Source organism: Apis mellifera, linkage group LG12 (assembly GCF_003254395.2).
Source record: "Apis mellifera strain DH4 linkage group LG12, Amel_HAv3.1, whole genome shotgun sequence".
NCBI classification, from domain to species: domain Eukaryota; kingdom Metazoa; phylum Arthropoda; class Insecta; order Hymenoptera; family Apidae; genus Apis; species Apis mellifera.
Window position 1 is genome coordinate 6,609,355 of NC_037649.1, and position 16,475 is coordinate 6,625,829.

Consider the following 16,475-nt stretch of genomic DNA (forward strand, 5'->3'; position numbering starts at 1 on the left):
ACCTGTAGATCGGATCGTAGCACCGAGGAAATATGAATCGCAACCGTGTCGAGGGTAATTTCCACCCCCTCCCTCTTCTCTGTTTGTTCCAACGCGCGGTTTTTATCCAGAGTTATCGCGCGCACGTTTCGAGGAGCGGAGCAACGAGCAACTGAGAGGATAGAGGGCCGGTTGCGTGCGCTTATAGCACGTGCGGGACGCCGCGTAATTCGCGAGCCGTACATCAAAATATTTATAGCGCGCGAACGTTATTAAGCTCCCCGTGGAAAATAATCCGTTTAGATACTGCGTGCTACGACAGATTTACAACCGCGCATAAGTCGTGGACAGAGTAGTTGCCGTTAACCTCCCCTCCCTTCGGTCTAGGAAAATATCTCAACCCCGCAACTTCCCACTTGCAATTTAGAAAGCGTTTAAATAAATCCGCTAAAGGGGGTGGCTGAGTTTTCTTATGGATTTACGGGGGTTGGCGATTCCGAATCTAGATGAGATCGGAATCGGTGCCTTAATTACCGCCAATTATGCATAATTAAAAAGCTCGTGTGGCGTGTGCGCTCGCTTTTGCTCGCTTATATATGTATCTTCGTAATACGTGGCTCCCTTGCACGAAAATTTTCTTTTCTTTTTTTCTTTTTTTTTTTTCTTATGGATAAATTGGAGCGAAAGGGTAGGTTTCGATGTTTGAGAAATGTTTAATTTATTTCAGTGGAACGAGGATGATTCGGTGTAATTAATTTTGGAAGATTAGATGTTTTGTTTGTACGATGTATCTGATGTTAATGATATCGGTGTATGGATAAAATGTTTTGCAGTTTATTGGATTACCTTTTTCTCGTATATAATAAACGTTTAATGTAAATATATTTCTTTTACATTTATTTTTCTTGCGTCGTTTATTTTCTCCCTTTTTCTCGTAATTTTATAAGGATTTATAAATATTTACCGATATTTCCATTCCTTTCCTCTCTTCAATTTCGTTCCATTGTATTATACTTCTTTATGAATTCGTATCGTATCGTATAATATATCCTTGAAACACAGATGGAACATTAAAGGTATCGAATATTCGCAAGGAAGTACAGATTTTTTTTTTTTTTTTTTTAGCATCGAGATTCGATTTATCTCGGTCGATTTATCATTTCCTCGTGTTTCGAGTATCACGTTTACTCAACTGTTTATTCCACCACCATCCCAGTGTTTCAAGATGTCTACGTAAAACGTCGTCAACGATCGTCGACGAAATTATTTTTACGATTTTGATATTGGGATATTATTTTAAAACGATATTAAACGAGAATTGTTGCGTTATATTTGGCACAAGTGTTCGAATACTCGATAATACAGAAACGGAACTAGAATGAAACACGTATCGCGCACTTGTTACCTATTTTCCATCCGAGTGAAATGCATTTTTAACGAGCAAGTGTAATAATGGTAATAAAAAAATCATATTTTTCAAAAGGCTCTTCGAACTCGTTCTTCGCGTACGATTTCGAGCACCGTGTTTATTTTCCAACCGGCATATACAACATCGAATCATTAATGTATAAATAATTGATGGAGCAATCGATAATATATAGGCTTGCAACGAAATTATGTACGAGCGTCCTCGAGCTGCGAGTATTACATCGTTTTTGAAATTCAATTTATCGTGAAACCCTTTCCCTCATCCCTCCACTTTGCTCTCTCTCTCTCTCTATGTAACAATATCGTTATAAAATTAAAAAAAGATAAAAACAAATGGCTAATATAATGTAATTAATAAATAATTGTACCCATGGATCCTCATCGTGTGATATAATTGCATTTGAACGGTGCAAAAATACCGAATTTTCGTTGAATTCATTCCCAAAAAAGATTCGTGTTATCGAAAAAGACGACGAAATTAATATCACATTTAGAAACTCGATTAAATTCTCCTTTCTTCGTCACTTAATTTTACCTCTTTCGATAACCGATTTCTCGAATGCAACGAAACTCTTTGACGAAATTTTTTTCTTACAGAACAATTCAACCATCCTTTAGAAACTCCTTTCCAATTTCACCTTTCGTTCAAATCGTTCAAATATTCATAACCAATTCTCTCGTTAAGAAAAGATTAAGATTTCACGTACGCGTAATTTCAGACTTTGGAAAATGGTGTTTCTCTTTATTAGGTCGTATTTCATCTCTGATCTTAAAAAAAAAAAAAAAAAAGAAAACACGAACAGAAGTTTCTCAGTTATCGTACATAATGCAATTTGCCATAATCTTAATTAAGTAAAAACGAAATTACTTCCCATTTCCCTTAATAAAACATATAAAATTCGTGGAAAGACTCGCTCCGTTTAAAACTTTTACGATTTCAGAGGGAGGAAGAAGAATAAGAGAGAAACAGGGAGGAAGAGAGAGAGGGGGAATGGAGCTCGGTTTCGCTCGAACTCGTGCCGCATGCTACGCATTATTGAATGCACGTGCATATACATAGGGCTATTACAAAAGGTAATTACCGGTCGTACTAAAAGCACGGTGCAGCTTTTCCGTGGCGAACAGTCGTCGTACGTGTGCACAACTCGGGGGACCGACGAAAATTCAACCGGAGAGATCTCGGTCACAATCAAAAAGACGGCACATGTTTACGGGTGAATCTCGACCAAACCAAAAAACATTGCGTTTTTTCGAAAATGGAACCGGCAAGATTTATCTCTCGTTGCAGTTAAAAAAAAAAAAAAAAAAAGAGAAAAAAAGGATCCACTTTTCACGCAATTTTGCCTCCTTTCTGTCGGATAGTTGAAAAATTTTCTTCCTACGGTTTAATTAGAAAAAAAAATACGTACGACGCGTGGGGGAAAAAAAAAACGGTTGATTTTCATCTCGCGAATCAATTTAAGAAGGAAACGGGAACGAGCAGTTTCACCTTTTATCGTGCCAAGAGGATGCCAAGAAAAGAATGCGAATGGAGTTGCGCGGCTTAGTCGGAAAAAAATTTCCACGCCAGCGTTCGCCGGTTTACCGGTAAAAATCAAGCGCGACGAATTTTTCGTGGAATATAGAGAGGGAGACCTATTTCGAGACTCTCTTCGCGGGAATACGGTTTACCTCTACCCACGGCCGGGATAAAAAGTTTTTTTAAGTTTCCTCCCCCTCCAAGCAACGCTCGTCGCAGCTCGCGCCGTTAATTCCGAAATTGGTGCGTTAATTTAAATTTCATTGCGAATTTCGACCATGAAAACTCGCTTGCTCTGCGATAAAATAAAGGAGAGGGGGTGAGAAGAATCGATCTGTTCTTTGGGGAACCCGATTTTTATAACCTTATTTTTATAACCACACTGCTCGTCGTCGTCGAAAATTCGTTCCGTTATCCGAATTAATTACCAGCTCTGCGCGTTGGATGCAGCACGTGTAAAAGACGTTAAAAAGTTGGGAAATTTGGGGATCGGGTTTTTTTAACGACTGCAGTCGCAAGGGGGAGAAGATGTATGCGCGGCGGCGAATTAGAGACCGTGGTATATTTGCGGAACGATCGGTCTAACTACTTCCTTCCGATGCTTTACGATACCTTTTTCCTCGCGAAAAAAGAGTTGGCGTGGATGGGGGCTTGGCAAAGAAACAGAGGAACCGAAAGAGGGATGAGAAGAACCGCGGAAAGGGGGGGGGGACTAAAGAGGCAAGTTACCGCTTCGGAAGTTGAGAAAGTTTACGACGGATCACGTTGTGTTTCGTATATGCAAACGAGCGATGCACTGCGACTATATACATCTCGTGGAACGTTTCCGATTTTCTTCCCTTTTTTTTTTATCACTATTGCAAATTCTTTAATTTAAACTTTGATTTCAACTTCTATTTATGACTAATAGACGTTGCTTTTGCTTTGCGGAAGAGAAGGAGAAAAATTTATGAACATCGGTAGAAGTTTCGACAGTAATGGGTGCAACATAAGTGATTTATAGGTAATACCGCATTTAAAAAGGTAGAAAGAGGCGAAGAAAAAAAAAGGAGAGGAGGAAGAAAGAAGAGGCGAGAAGGATGAAAAATGTATGGTAAGTTGGATAGAAATTCCGACGACCATAAATTCGATGCATATAAGACGGTGCACGGCCCTTTCACGACCCAATGAAACGACCCCGTATAGAATATTTTCGTATCGATGCACCCGAAGACATTCCATTTAAAATGCAAGCAACAACGAGAGATTTCGTGATCGCTTCGTGGTCTATTGTAAATCGTAAATAATATACTATAGAGATTCCGTGGCAAACTTTCGTCGTGACCCACCGTCGTGAAGATAGTGCAGCGTACATGAATGTCACGGTTTCATACACGTCGTAAACGGTATCGACCCACGAACCGAATACACACGCGCAAGTGTATCCATGATTCATAACGGGTTCTGAACGACGTAATCGTGATTTCACGTGGACCATGACCAGTCACGAAATTAGAACCGATTAATCCTCTATCGAATACAGCTTTGATCAAATCTTAACTATTTAATCCCATCTATCGACGGATTATCTATATTGATAAATCTCGATACCACGTTTCGATATAAAAATTTTGATCGATCGAGAAGGGAGAATACGAGATCCAGACGAGTTTATTAAATTAAACTCTAATTTCTATCGGAGAATAGATACGATCGAGTGATTCCAATCATCTCGTGAAAAATTCTGATTTGTCTCAAGGATACGAATTGATTTGGGAAGAGAATCGACAGATTTTCGACGTTAAATAAGACGAGCACCGTGTTGGCGGAGCAAACAGCAATCGGGTGATCGGTAATTGCTATTGCCGGCAACCCTGTTCACAGAGGAATGCCCTATGCCGACGAAGTGACCCGGTGAATGGGTTGTTAGTCGAAGATTACCACGACGCCTTACAATCACGGCGTCACTTTGAAACGCATGCCCTGACCCAGCTGCTATCTATCGACTCGCATGCCAACTAGCGAACTAGTTATCTTCCCTTCAACTATCTCGCGCTACTGATTAATACCGGATTCAGCGATTTCCCAACCGATCCCGCCTTTATAAAGATCCCCTCCACCCCTACTTCGTCCAGACAATGAAAACAATTTTCGAATTTACATCCCTTTCTCTCTCTCTCTCTCTCCGTCTGTCCGTCTCTCTCTCGTCAATTTGATCGACGTTGCCACGGATTTTAAATAATTCGAGAACGATGGTGCACGCTCGTTGGATAATTTTGACGAGGGCAAAGTGAAAAATCGGTTTTACCTTCGAACCTTCTAGGTATCGTTTAAATTCGATAAACGCGCGTACAAATAATTCCGAAATCGATTCCTCGTCAATTATTTCGGGAGGTTATATTTACATTTTACTTTACACTGAAAACGATCGACTTTCGGTAATCGTGGAAAAATAGGGAAAAAAGAAAAGAGAAGAAGGAAAAAAATAATAAAATATACGCGCGTACGTCAAGTTTGATTAATCGTCATAAAAATGTATCTCGATTGAAAGGTGAAATTCTCGCCGAGGGAAATTATCGTGAACGTAATTTATCGCATGGTAGATTAAACATCATCCCCCATCCCCTGTTCCCCGGATCGGGGAATCGTTTAAAAATTCCGGTTGTGTAAATAGGAAATTTCAATTATCAGCCCTCGACGATATTATACCGCGTGGGAAAACACGGTGTTACTTTCGTCTAATGCGCGCACCAATTTTCGATATTTCGACGCTCCACGAATCAAGAACGAGTTAATGAAAAATATATCTATAAAATTGATCAGGAATTAAATACATTTGGAAGAATTTGGAGGAAAGATAATTTTATATTATTTCGAAATTAAGATCACGTAATTACGTTTTCAATGATACAACGTGTATATATATATATATCTGTCAAATCGTTACACCGTTTCGTTGGAAAAATAATGGCGAGGGGATGGACGATTGGAAAAAGAAGATCGGTTATCGCGTTATCTCTTTGGACGGGCATTTGTACAAATCTCTCGTCGAGAGTATCGAGGACAAAGGGCGATTAGACGAAATAAATGCTTCTTACCGTTGTGGCCCCCGCGTGTGCCCATTTGTTGTCGGAAAGAAACGAGCTGACGAATAGGAGGCGGAATCGAAGACCCGTGGCGTATCTCTCCCTCTTGAAAGAGCAGCTCGCCTCTATAGAAAGGCTTGAATAGGCTAACGTATGAAATGATTAAACTCGGCCGGAGAAAAGAGATGGACCCTTGAAAGGGTCGGATAAGATTATAGCTTCTTTGACAGGTATAATGGTCCCACACAGCCTCGTTTCCTTGGATCATTACGTTACGCGCTCGTGAACCTCCTCGCCGTATATAGGGCATGACGCGAAGACGAAGGAAACGCGTGAAAAATCTTCACTCCGCGTAAATATTATTTTAGAAACGTACGACGAGAAATAAACGAGACATTGTACACGCGCACACGCGCACGCGCGCGTAACAAAGAATCCTTCCCTCCCAATTCCTCCCTTCCCTCCCGATATGTAATTAATAATTTGCCCGAAATCGTTTTCCATGCAAATTACTCCGAAAATTTTCATCAAATTAATCGCGGTGGCGAGATTCCGCTCCCCCATTCTCCCCAATCCTTCCCTCCCCACCCCGCAATTACAATAATTTCACGGCTAGTTCACCGAAATGGCGAACGAATCGGTTATCGAATCTCCCCGTTTAAATTTCACCATGGTCCCTCTATCGCGTTATTTCGATAGGGAATCACGGCGATCCCCTCCCTCCCTCCCTCCCCCGAGTTACGAGCAATATGAACTCGTTATTTATTCCTCATAACCGGGGGAGAGAGAGAGAGAGAGAGAGAGAGAAATGGAAGAGGGGGTGGAGAACGAGCGGAGGAGGGATTGATCGACGGTGGTGGAGGGTGTAAGCCTGGGCTCTTCAACTTTTTATTAAAACCAGCCGGGGTTAACAAGGACGCGCTTCGCTCCGTGAGTGTGAAGCGCGGGTGCGCCCCGCGGAATCGAGGGGCGGGGAGGAGGGGGGTGGTATCGTGGTCGCGGAAGTAACCGTGGAAGCGCGTGTAGGAGCGAAAGTGGGATAAGAGGCGGGGGAAAGGAAAAGAGTGGCTGGATTATGTAGGCGCTGCGGGGGAGGGGAGGGAGTGGAGTCGATGATGAAGAGGTGACGCGACGAGGGGAGAGGGAAGATGAAGAGAGAAAAAAACACGGGAATAATAGCGTAACGGTGAAGCGGGACAGACGTAACGTTTGAAATATGTCGTCGGATAGGAAGACAAAGGGGGGCAAGAAAGAGATATCAAGAAGTGAGATAAATAGGATGAGACTGGAGGGAAGCGCGAGAGGAGGAGGAGGAGGAGGAGGAACGAGTGGATAGAGATGAAAACGAGGATGAGGTTTTAGATGAGCACGCAGATGGGAGAATCGAGAACCAAGGGGAGAAAAGTGAAGTGCAGGGTGATTTGCAAATTCCATCATCCCTCGTCGCATTAGCCCCCTGCCTTCTGGAAAGGCTGGGATATATATATACATATATATGTATAAATGTATACCTATACATTCTCGGCCGCCATCGTGGCGGCGTGATTGCGCGCGACAAAAAGACAATTTGCGGCTTTTCCTCTCTGTGCCCGCTCCTCCAGAAGAATTTGTGTGTACACACAGATACATCGGTTCCTCCGCGATTAAATTTCCCTTTAATGCCGCCCGCTTGATTTTATCTTCCGTATCAGCCGTATCGTAAAGGCTATGCTTTACGATATGCGCGAAATTTCATAGTGGAAGTGGATAGCTATTTTTCAATAGTCCGCCTCGTATCTCGGTTATTGCCGGTTTATCGACGCGTTTGTGACCGCGATCTCTAAAAGTGCAGAAGAAGAACTTGATTGGTAGAGATTGGTTCTTTTCTTCTTTTTGTAATTTTTACGGAAGATTAATTCGATTGGATCGATCCATTAAATTTTCCCTCTTGAAAAAGATCTTGAAACATGGAAATACTTTCTTTTCAACATTATTTAGATTGCACACGAAATTTTCTATTTGCGAGTTTCTTCATCTTATCCAATTAATTATAGCTGACCATCAACGATTAATAATTCATTCGACCAATAATCGTTTTCATCGGAAGATATAATAATTTTTTAAAAAATTGTTCAAAAATACCTTGCAATTTAACTCCTCTTCATTTTCTTCGGGGCAAAGCTCGATCGTTACCGCTGAATGATTAACACAGCGGACAATATCGTTCTATTTCGATTCGAGGAAACAAACAGCTTGTTCGCGTATATCGAGGGTATTGAGAACGTTTCCAAGGAATGCCAGCTATTTTATTCTTTTGTATTCCGGCTTCGTGGTTCCTTAACAGTAGTTGCTTCCGTCTTTCATTTATGTCGGTTTCTCATAAAGTTCCAATAACGGTGCGCCAGGCATCGAGCAGGAAATAAACGTAATAAATGATAGGGGAGAGAGGGGAGGAAAGAAAGAGAATCGTCGACTGTTACGATGATTTTTCGAGGGCAAGGAAACCACAGCGGCCAATGACGAGGTGAACTAGTGAATTCGAGTGTGCTATTGAAAAATTCCTCGAAGGAAGGATCGAAGAAAAATCTACTGCGCCCAAGCTTCCGAACGAGGCCGCCGCATATTTTTCCCGCTCCACGGGATTTGTCCTCCGCATTCTCCCCGTTTCATAACTCTCCGACGCGTTGTACGCGCCGCGCTTGTGATCCGGAAGTGTCGGTTTCGCGCATAAATCACGATTACGTTAACGGTTCCAGTGACCGGCCGTTCAATTAAATTAAACTAAATCGTGGCCACGCACGAATAAATTAAACAAAACGGTTCAACGTTTAATCCTCGCGTGGCCAAGTTTCCCCCCATGGGGGAAATAGATTTCGAATTTTATTCGCAAGGGAGAACGAAGCGGATCGTGAATAACAACGTTTAATACGTACATTGTACCGTACGTGGTTATTCTTTACTCGAACGATATCCTCGTACGCTCTATTTTGAAACGGGCCAATCTTCGGAAAAATCGAACCCGCGCACGCGCCCAACATATCGGCCAGGAGAGAGTTTTAGACGAATCATAGCGCGAAAATATCGGCGTTGATATTTTTCCCCAAGTTGAAACAGAGTTTTTCGAGGCGTATAGGACCCCGAAAACGGAAATTGGCCCCGGCCGTACGAGCAGGCCAAAGAGCAGCTGCGTTTCACACACGCACACACACACATCTCGTCTACTATCTTGCATCAGTAGCAGTAGTCATCCAGCTGTACGTATACATATACATGCAGCCTTTCACCCCTCCAGGCAGCTTCGTCGCTCGTTGCTTGCATCTATCTGCCCTTTCAAGCCTTTTATTTCCGACCCTACCTGTTCAGAGGAACTTTTACCCTCAAAGTATTCAGATACCTGTACACTTTACCTCGAAAACCGGCCTAGTTTTCTCTCTTTCTCTCTCTCTCTCTTTTTGTCTCTCAACGAACATGGCCAAGGGATAGAATGGTAAACAGCGTTAAAAATGTACGTGTATGGGAGTGGAAGAAATCCAATTGACGGGAGTGGCGAGCGTTTATAAATTGATGGATCGGTATTGTTTGACGTTGGATCCAGGATGTTACTATATTAAGGGAAAAGGAATATTATTTTTTAACGCATATTCCAGTATAGATTTACTATTCTCCTGGAAATCGAGAAATCAAGATTTGTGATTGGATATCGTTTCCCTCGATTAATTCTAATTTTCTATAATAATAAGAGGGAAATTTAAGGAGAGAGAGAGAAAAAAGAAAATATTGAATAAAAAAGCGTAGAACGACGAAGCGAAGAAAAATCCCTCCTCCAACTTTTTATTTTACCACCTTATACAAGATTGTTTCAACGATCTAATCTTTCTCGTTTATGACGCGAAAGCTTTCAAGGATTAAAGAGGCCGTGAAAGGAAAAATGGAATTTTTAATAAATTTCAACCGGAAACAAGTGGAGGAGAAGCGGATAATATTCAAACGAATGGTATGCCATAATTTAATTTAGCTACGTCCGGTTGATGCACGGTTATTTATTTATTTCTGCCGCGCGGTGATAACAGAGAAATTTGCCTCGCTTTACTCGGTCAAACGGTGGAACGGAGAAATTTCCACCCCGTAATTCATTCGGGGAAGAAATTAGAAGGGTGTATTTCCAAAAGCGTATTTCTGAATTTTTCATCGCTCGACCTCGTCCTTCCCACCCCTTCTTCTTCTTCCTCGAGACCCTTTATTTCGTTCGCTACACGCTCGTTCAAACCTTTCATCTGGGATCCCCCGTTCATATCCCCCGTACATCGTCACAAGCCTGACCCAATTTCACCCCGTGACGCGCTATAACGACGGATTCGTCAAGGAGAAATTATGTGGCATCGGGTAAAAGTTGTTCCTAGCGTTTTCCTAGCGGGTGAAACGAGTTGTACGAAGCGGAAATATCCGCGCAAAGCATGGAGAAATATCACGATTTTCCTTGCTTTTTTTCTTTTTTCTCTCTCTTTTTTCCCTCCCTCGCTCTATTTCCCACCTTTGAGGACAGAAAATACGATTCGAAACCGAGAAACTTTTTCAAACATTCAAAGTTACACGGTTTAAATTTTAACGCGGATCGTTAAATTCGATTTATCTTGTTAAATTTTGCTCCTCTTTTTCTTCCCTCTTCTTCTTTCTTTCTTTTTTTTCTTTTAAATTATCCCCTCTCTTCTCTTCGTATAATCGAATGTTATGAAGAAGGAAACCGATAGCCGGTCGCGATTTCGTTCGATCGTCGTTATTCACGTGTTCGCTTCACGTGCACTTCCTCTCCTCCGTGTCATTGCGCACGATAAACCGGAACGACGCAACGTCTCAATGCACCCAGGGCCCACCACTCGAGGAATTTGTTCGGCGAGCTGGTATTTTCTGCCTCGATGCCGATTCCCGCTTATTCCTTTTCCTCTCGTTCGATTCACCCTCGCGGCGAATACATGCGTTGCGTGTTTACAATTGGCAGTTTTATAGCGGTTCCTTAAGTTCCGCTTTTTCGTATTCCACTCTGTTCTGCTTCACCCATTGCTCCTTATGGAATTGCCTCGCCACTTATCGAAAAGCTCCCTCCTCCCTTCTTCCATTGTAATTTAAAAGGAAACGATTCCGCTCCTCTGATTTCCACCACGCTCCCTGCACACGATACAAATGTTTCGTAACAGCAACATTTGTAATATCGCAACTGGTAGGCGATCGTTTCGAGGCCCATGCTTCTCCCTACAGTTCGAAAACATGCAAAACGATACTTCGATTTCCTGAGAAAATTATTCAACTTACCGTTTAATCCTAAGTTTTCTGAACAAACTCTGTTATCAGCAAACTATACTCGGCTCCAAGTTTCCCAAAAGCTACGAGGAACGAGGAGAAAAAACCAACGATTCTCCCCGATCGCATAGCTATCGCGCCACAAAGAAGAAAACATCGAAGGGAAGACGAGAAGAAGTTGGGACGAGCCTAGGACGATTTTCAGCATCGTTGCTTGGAATCGAGTTCAATGGTTGGAGAAGAAGAGAGATTAACCCTGTTCTGTCGTCGTTTTTCGAAGGATCGCGAACACATCCACGATTCCAAGATTCCAAGAAAACTTGCTTAAAGTTATCCCTACCTAAAAAATATCCATTTCGAATTAAATTTCAATACCTTCCACGATAATTCTTTCCAATATTCAAATAAACTCTTCGTTACCCGTTTGGTGATATCAAAATCGTGTCGAAAACGATACTGAAAATTTAATGGAAAAGAAGATCCGCTTCGATCCGCTCCTCTTCGCGACAATTTGAACGCAAGCAGGAGGAGAGGTAAGCGTGATCCCGAAAATTCTAGAGGCGTACTGCTAGACCCCGATGGGGAAAAGAGGGAAAAGCTGCGCGCACGGTAAGTGCCGTCACTAACGGTGCGCTATAACACTCGCTCGTCCGCTCGTTGCACCGTAACCACCCCAACTACTCGCAGCCATTGCATCGTTCCCCGACGAGAAACCGACGAGGCAAGGGTGTACACCTGTTCAACAACCTCCGCTGTTTTATCGTCCCTGAACCACGAGCCCTCTTACTTCGCTTTACTTTTTTCTTTTCCTTTTCACCATCCCCTCTCCTCCTCCTCTCTCTCTCTCTCGTTTTTTCCCTTTTCCTTTCGTTATCCAACCGCGTCTCCGTTCCATTAGTAAATTTCTAACGTTCGTTGCTCATTCGCTTATTTTACAGTCTTCCGCCAATTTCGCCTCGTTCCTCTTTCTCATCGTTCCTTTTCCTCCTAACTATTGTTCCAATTCTTTTATTTTTCTTTTTTCGGTGAATTCTCGGAGCATATCTGTTTCCATTCTGGCTCGAGTAAGAGGGATGTATGGAGCAAGATTTTTTTTTCACTTCGAACCAAAAGTAAAGCGAACGGGACAAGTCTCGTTTTTTTCTTTTTTTTCTTTTTTTCTTTTCGCGTAATAATCTGAGATAATTAATTTCAGTCGGAACGATGGAGCATTTATCTTCGTTGGAAGGAACGTGGCGCGTTCGAGATGTATAATACCCCACGGAGGAAAGGGTTGCGCGGTAAATCTGCCAAATAATCGCGCGTTCGAAGGCGCTTAATTGCACGGGTCGCGCGATAAATTGCAAGTTCAATTCCTGGCGAAACCGGCCGACAAAGTGTCCGGGCGATAACCGGTGCCATCCTGGAAAGAATCGGCGGGAAGACGCGCTACCTCTTTGCCTCTCTCCGCAAAATTAAATCTCGACAAAGGCTTAGCTAATTTTTCACCGCCTGTCCTTGGGAAAATTTAATCAAACATCGGTTCAGTTCGATGTTTCTGAGAACAAGATTTCTCTTATCTTTTCGTTATCTCTTTCGAGAGTAATCTTCGAAATTCTTGTTAGCCCAAAATGATGAGATTTCAAGTAAATTCGGATTACACGATACTTGGACGTTCAAATCCGTTTATTAATCGATTGAGAATTATTTCTTCTCTTTTTGGTCCAAATGGTCCAAAATTATTTCTCTTTATACTTTTTATTCCGAGTATGAAACGTTGGAACGAGAATTACGATCGACGAGGAACGGCATTTATCATCCTGAAACGAAAGAAAAATTTTTATCGTTGGCCGCAACCATTTCCCCCATGAAAATGAAACGAAAGATCGAATATCGCGTTGGTTCGACGCGCGTAATGATATTTTTTTCTTGGACGATACCTTGTCGGCCGAAAAATTACGATTTTTAATTAAAATTCCTGGTGATAATTACTGTCGCGTACTATTCTTCCATCTGCGAGATCTCCTGTTAATTCGAGATATTTATTGGCGTTCGGGAATGTAGGTCGCTGCGAACGTCGCCTCCGACGAGAAAAATTTCGTAACGAAAACTACCCTTGTCAACTTTTGTTGTTCCATTTCTTTCGCACCGAGAAAATACATCTTTAATTCCGTTATCATCAGCTCAACAATTTTCTTATCTGTAACACGTAACAACAATTTTATTCATTTAAATATCGTATCACATATTATTACCTATTATCAATAATGGATTAAAGTTATTAAACTTGATCGAAATTATCTATTTGTCAATTTTTAATTATTACATTATTACGAGAGAAACTCATTTCGAGAAATGAATTAGTATTAGAATTTATGGAAAGGAAAATTGATGCATCCGATTGTCGTTGCGTTATTAGTTATTAATTTCCTGTTTAATTGATTTCCCTAACAAAATCTATGGAGAAGTTTCGCGATTCCGCGATAGACACGTTTCGCAAACGGGATTGCAATAATATACTTTCCTGGTCTGTCTGAAATTCAGTTTACGCGGTTACTTCGCCGGGAGAATAATTGTTTGGATGTATTATACAAGTAGTAAAGCAAATTAGTCGCAGACGTGACTGGCGTACATTTAGATCGGATATGTGCTATTGCGTCAATTGGTTCGGAGCCACAGAATGGCGCCAGAACGATTTCATTAATTACGAGAGTAAATTGAAAGGTAACGAGCTTGATGAAATACTATGCGTTGTAATAGTTCGACCGAATATTACATGTGTCCGTGTTCCCAAGCTTTCTATTATCGATACGCGTCTCGATTCGAACAGACTTAATTTAACCGCTTTCGGAAATCGAAGGAATGAATTTACGATTTGAAAAAGGATCTTCTCGAGAGGAATATCTATCTTTGCTCAAAATTTAATCGTCTAAATACATATATATATTTTTAAATAAATTTTATACGGCTTATCTTATCATTGTATCTATTCATCTCAAAACAAATTAATCGCGATTATAAAAATCACTCAAAATCTCGAAATTTTTTTAAACAGAAGCTTTTATGAAATTTCACGAAAAAAAAGGAAGAAAATTTCCACTTTTAAAATCCAGAAAATTTCGGATTTAGTTAAGAATCTAAAAGTCAGCATTTGCCACACATCGAAGAATTTAAAAAATCTCGCATAATTCATCCAAATTTACTTTGCGTAAAATAAATTTTACTCGGATAATAAAATCGTGGAAACGGATATAATCCGAAATTAGACGAGATAAATTTAATATGATTCCGGTTGAAAAGCGATTACGCGCAATAGTGGTTGCACAAATAGCCGGCGAGATAGAGGAGGACACGATTATTTGCTCGTGGGCTTGTAAGATTCCTTCCTCCGTATTCCTTCCGAGTGGCAGTTCCTCTTATCTGCCCTTCTGTAACACACCGGTTTCCCTAAGCTGATAGAGGAATTATGATAGAAGTTAATGCGAAATTATGGCAAACCGTTGAATCAGCATGACAAGCATACATCCCGCGTGGTTTCACGTGTCAGTTTAATATCCGGCCACCACGTTGCTTGCAATAATATATTTCCCGGAAAATAATGTCAGAGATATTCTAACTATGTTTTATTTCAGAACGACAACTCTATTCGACAATCGCGAGTGACCGCTCAAGTCGCCCCCCGATTAAATCATTTTTGAATTAAATTCCACTGCGGATAATCTCGAGTCGGCTTACTTCTCCTATTATTTTTCAAATTTTACTTCTCTTTCACCCTCTTTCTCCCTCCCTTTTCCATCGCGATAATCGTAACAGCGTGACTTTCTTTTATGATAATCGCGTAAACCAACTCGCGTGTTTGCAATCCATTTGAGATAAAAGTTTCCGTGATCCCGAAAATCGTCGATTCATTGCTGTATCATATTATAATTATTACGATAACGATAGATAAATATCTCATTAATTTTCCGTATTAACGATACTGAAAAACGGTATTATACACGAACGCATTGCCCGTTTGATTTTCTGCATCTTTCATTAAAATTAATCTGTTTATAATACATATGTACATACGTATCTATGTATTTACGGTAAATTAATAAATTATTTAAGCATCAAATATAGTAGGAATAGAATTATAACGATCCGTAAAATTAAATCAGTTAATCAAAGATAGAATCAATCGCGATCGATATTTCGTTATCTGGAATCCTGCTAGGACCATCCTGTGTATGCGGCTATAAATTCACCGATACATAGATGGGAATAAATAGGCGAAAGATGGATCTAATGAATTTTGTGTCAAATTTTATTTGCTATTACTTTTTTTTTTTTTTATTAATTATTTTAATAATCTCTTATTAATTCCTTTTTATTTCTATCAAGCTCGACATTTCATTTACATCGCATAATATTATATTTTTATTTTACAGTCATAATATGAAATTTAATATTTGAATCATTTCAAAGATGAAAAAAAAAATTTCACGAAATTCGAATGAATACAATGATAAATATTTTTTGAAATTACTGTACAAACATAATATTGAAATTACGAGGTATAATATTGTTGAAATGTCGATAAAAATTATAAATAGAAAAATTAAATAGAAATTAATATGTAGCAAAGTAAGTTTTATATATGAAAATTTTAATTTTAATTTAGTTTGAAATTCAATTTAAAATTTTGTAATTTTTTTTTTTGTTTTTTTTTAGAATTCTAAAATGAATTATAAATTGATCGAATTTTATAATTATATCTTATTAAAAGAATAATAAATGTATTAATTCATTGATTGTACCGTAAATAATAATAATTTTTCTTTTCAATACTTATAATAATTTTATAAATAAAAATTAAATCGAAATTGCCGTGGAAGAGCATTCAATGTTAATATTTAACATTGCAAAAGTTAATATTGCAATTTATGTCAATAAATTGGTTCAAAATGTTTATACACTTCGATTTAATTTTATCGCAAATTATGAAAAATAAGAAAAAATACATACGTCGTTAATTTGTATTTCAGAACGATGGTTTACGTCTTTCGATCCGTTCCGTACGAAGTCGAAACACTGAATGAACTGTGCCGTGTACGGTTTTGTATACAAACTATAAGTCGTTATAACCCGTATATAAACTATTTGATCGACTCGTTGTTACAATATTATAATATTATAATAACCCATATATTTTGTTAATTTTTACATTTTTACGTTATAAATTAATATTT

At 39.9% G+C, this 16,475-nt stretch overlaps 1 long non-coding RNA gene across 1 annotated transcript; it reads right to left on the minus strand.

Moving 5' to 3' along the window:
• Positions 1–12,953: 12,953 nt before the first annotated feature.
• On the minus strand, positions 12,954–16,349 carry LOC102656410. The gene is made up of 3 exons (XR_409363.3): positions 16,252–16,349; positions 13,185–13,444; positions 12,954–13,064 (listed from the first exon to the last, which is right to left on the minus strand). It is a non-coding gene; the product is annotated as an uncharacterized LOC102656410 (long non-coding RNA).
• Positions 16,350–16,475: the final 126 nt, after the last annotated feature.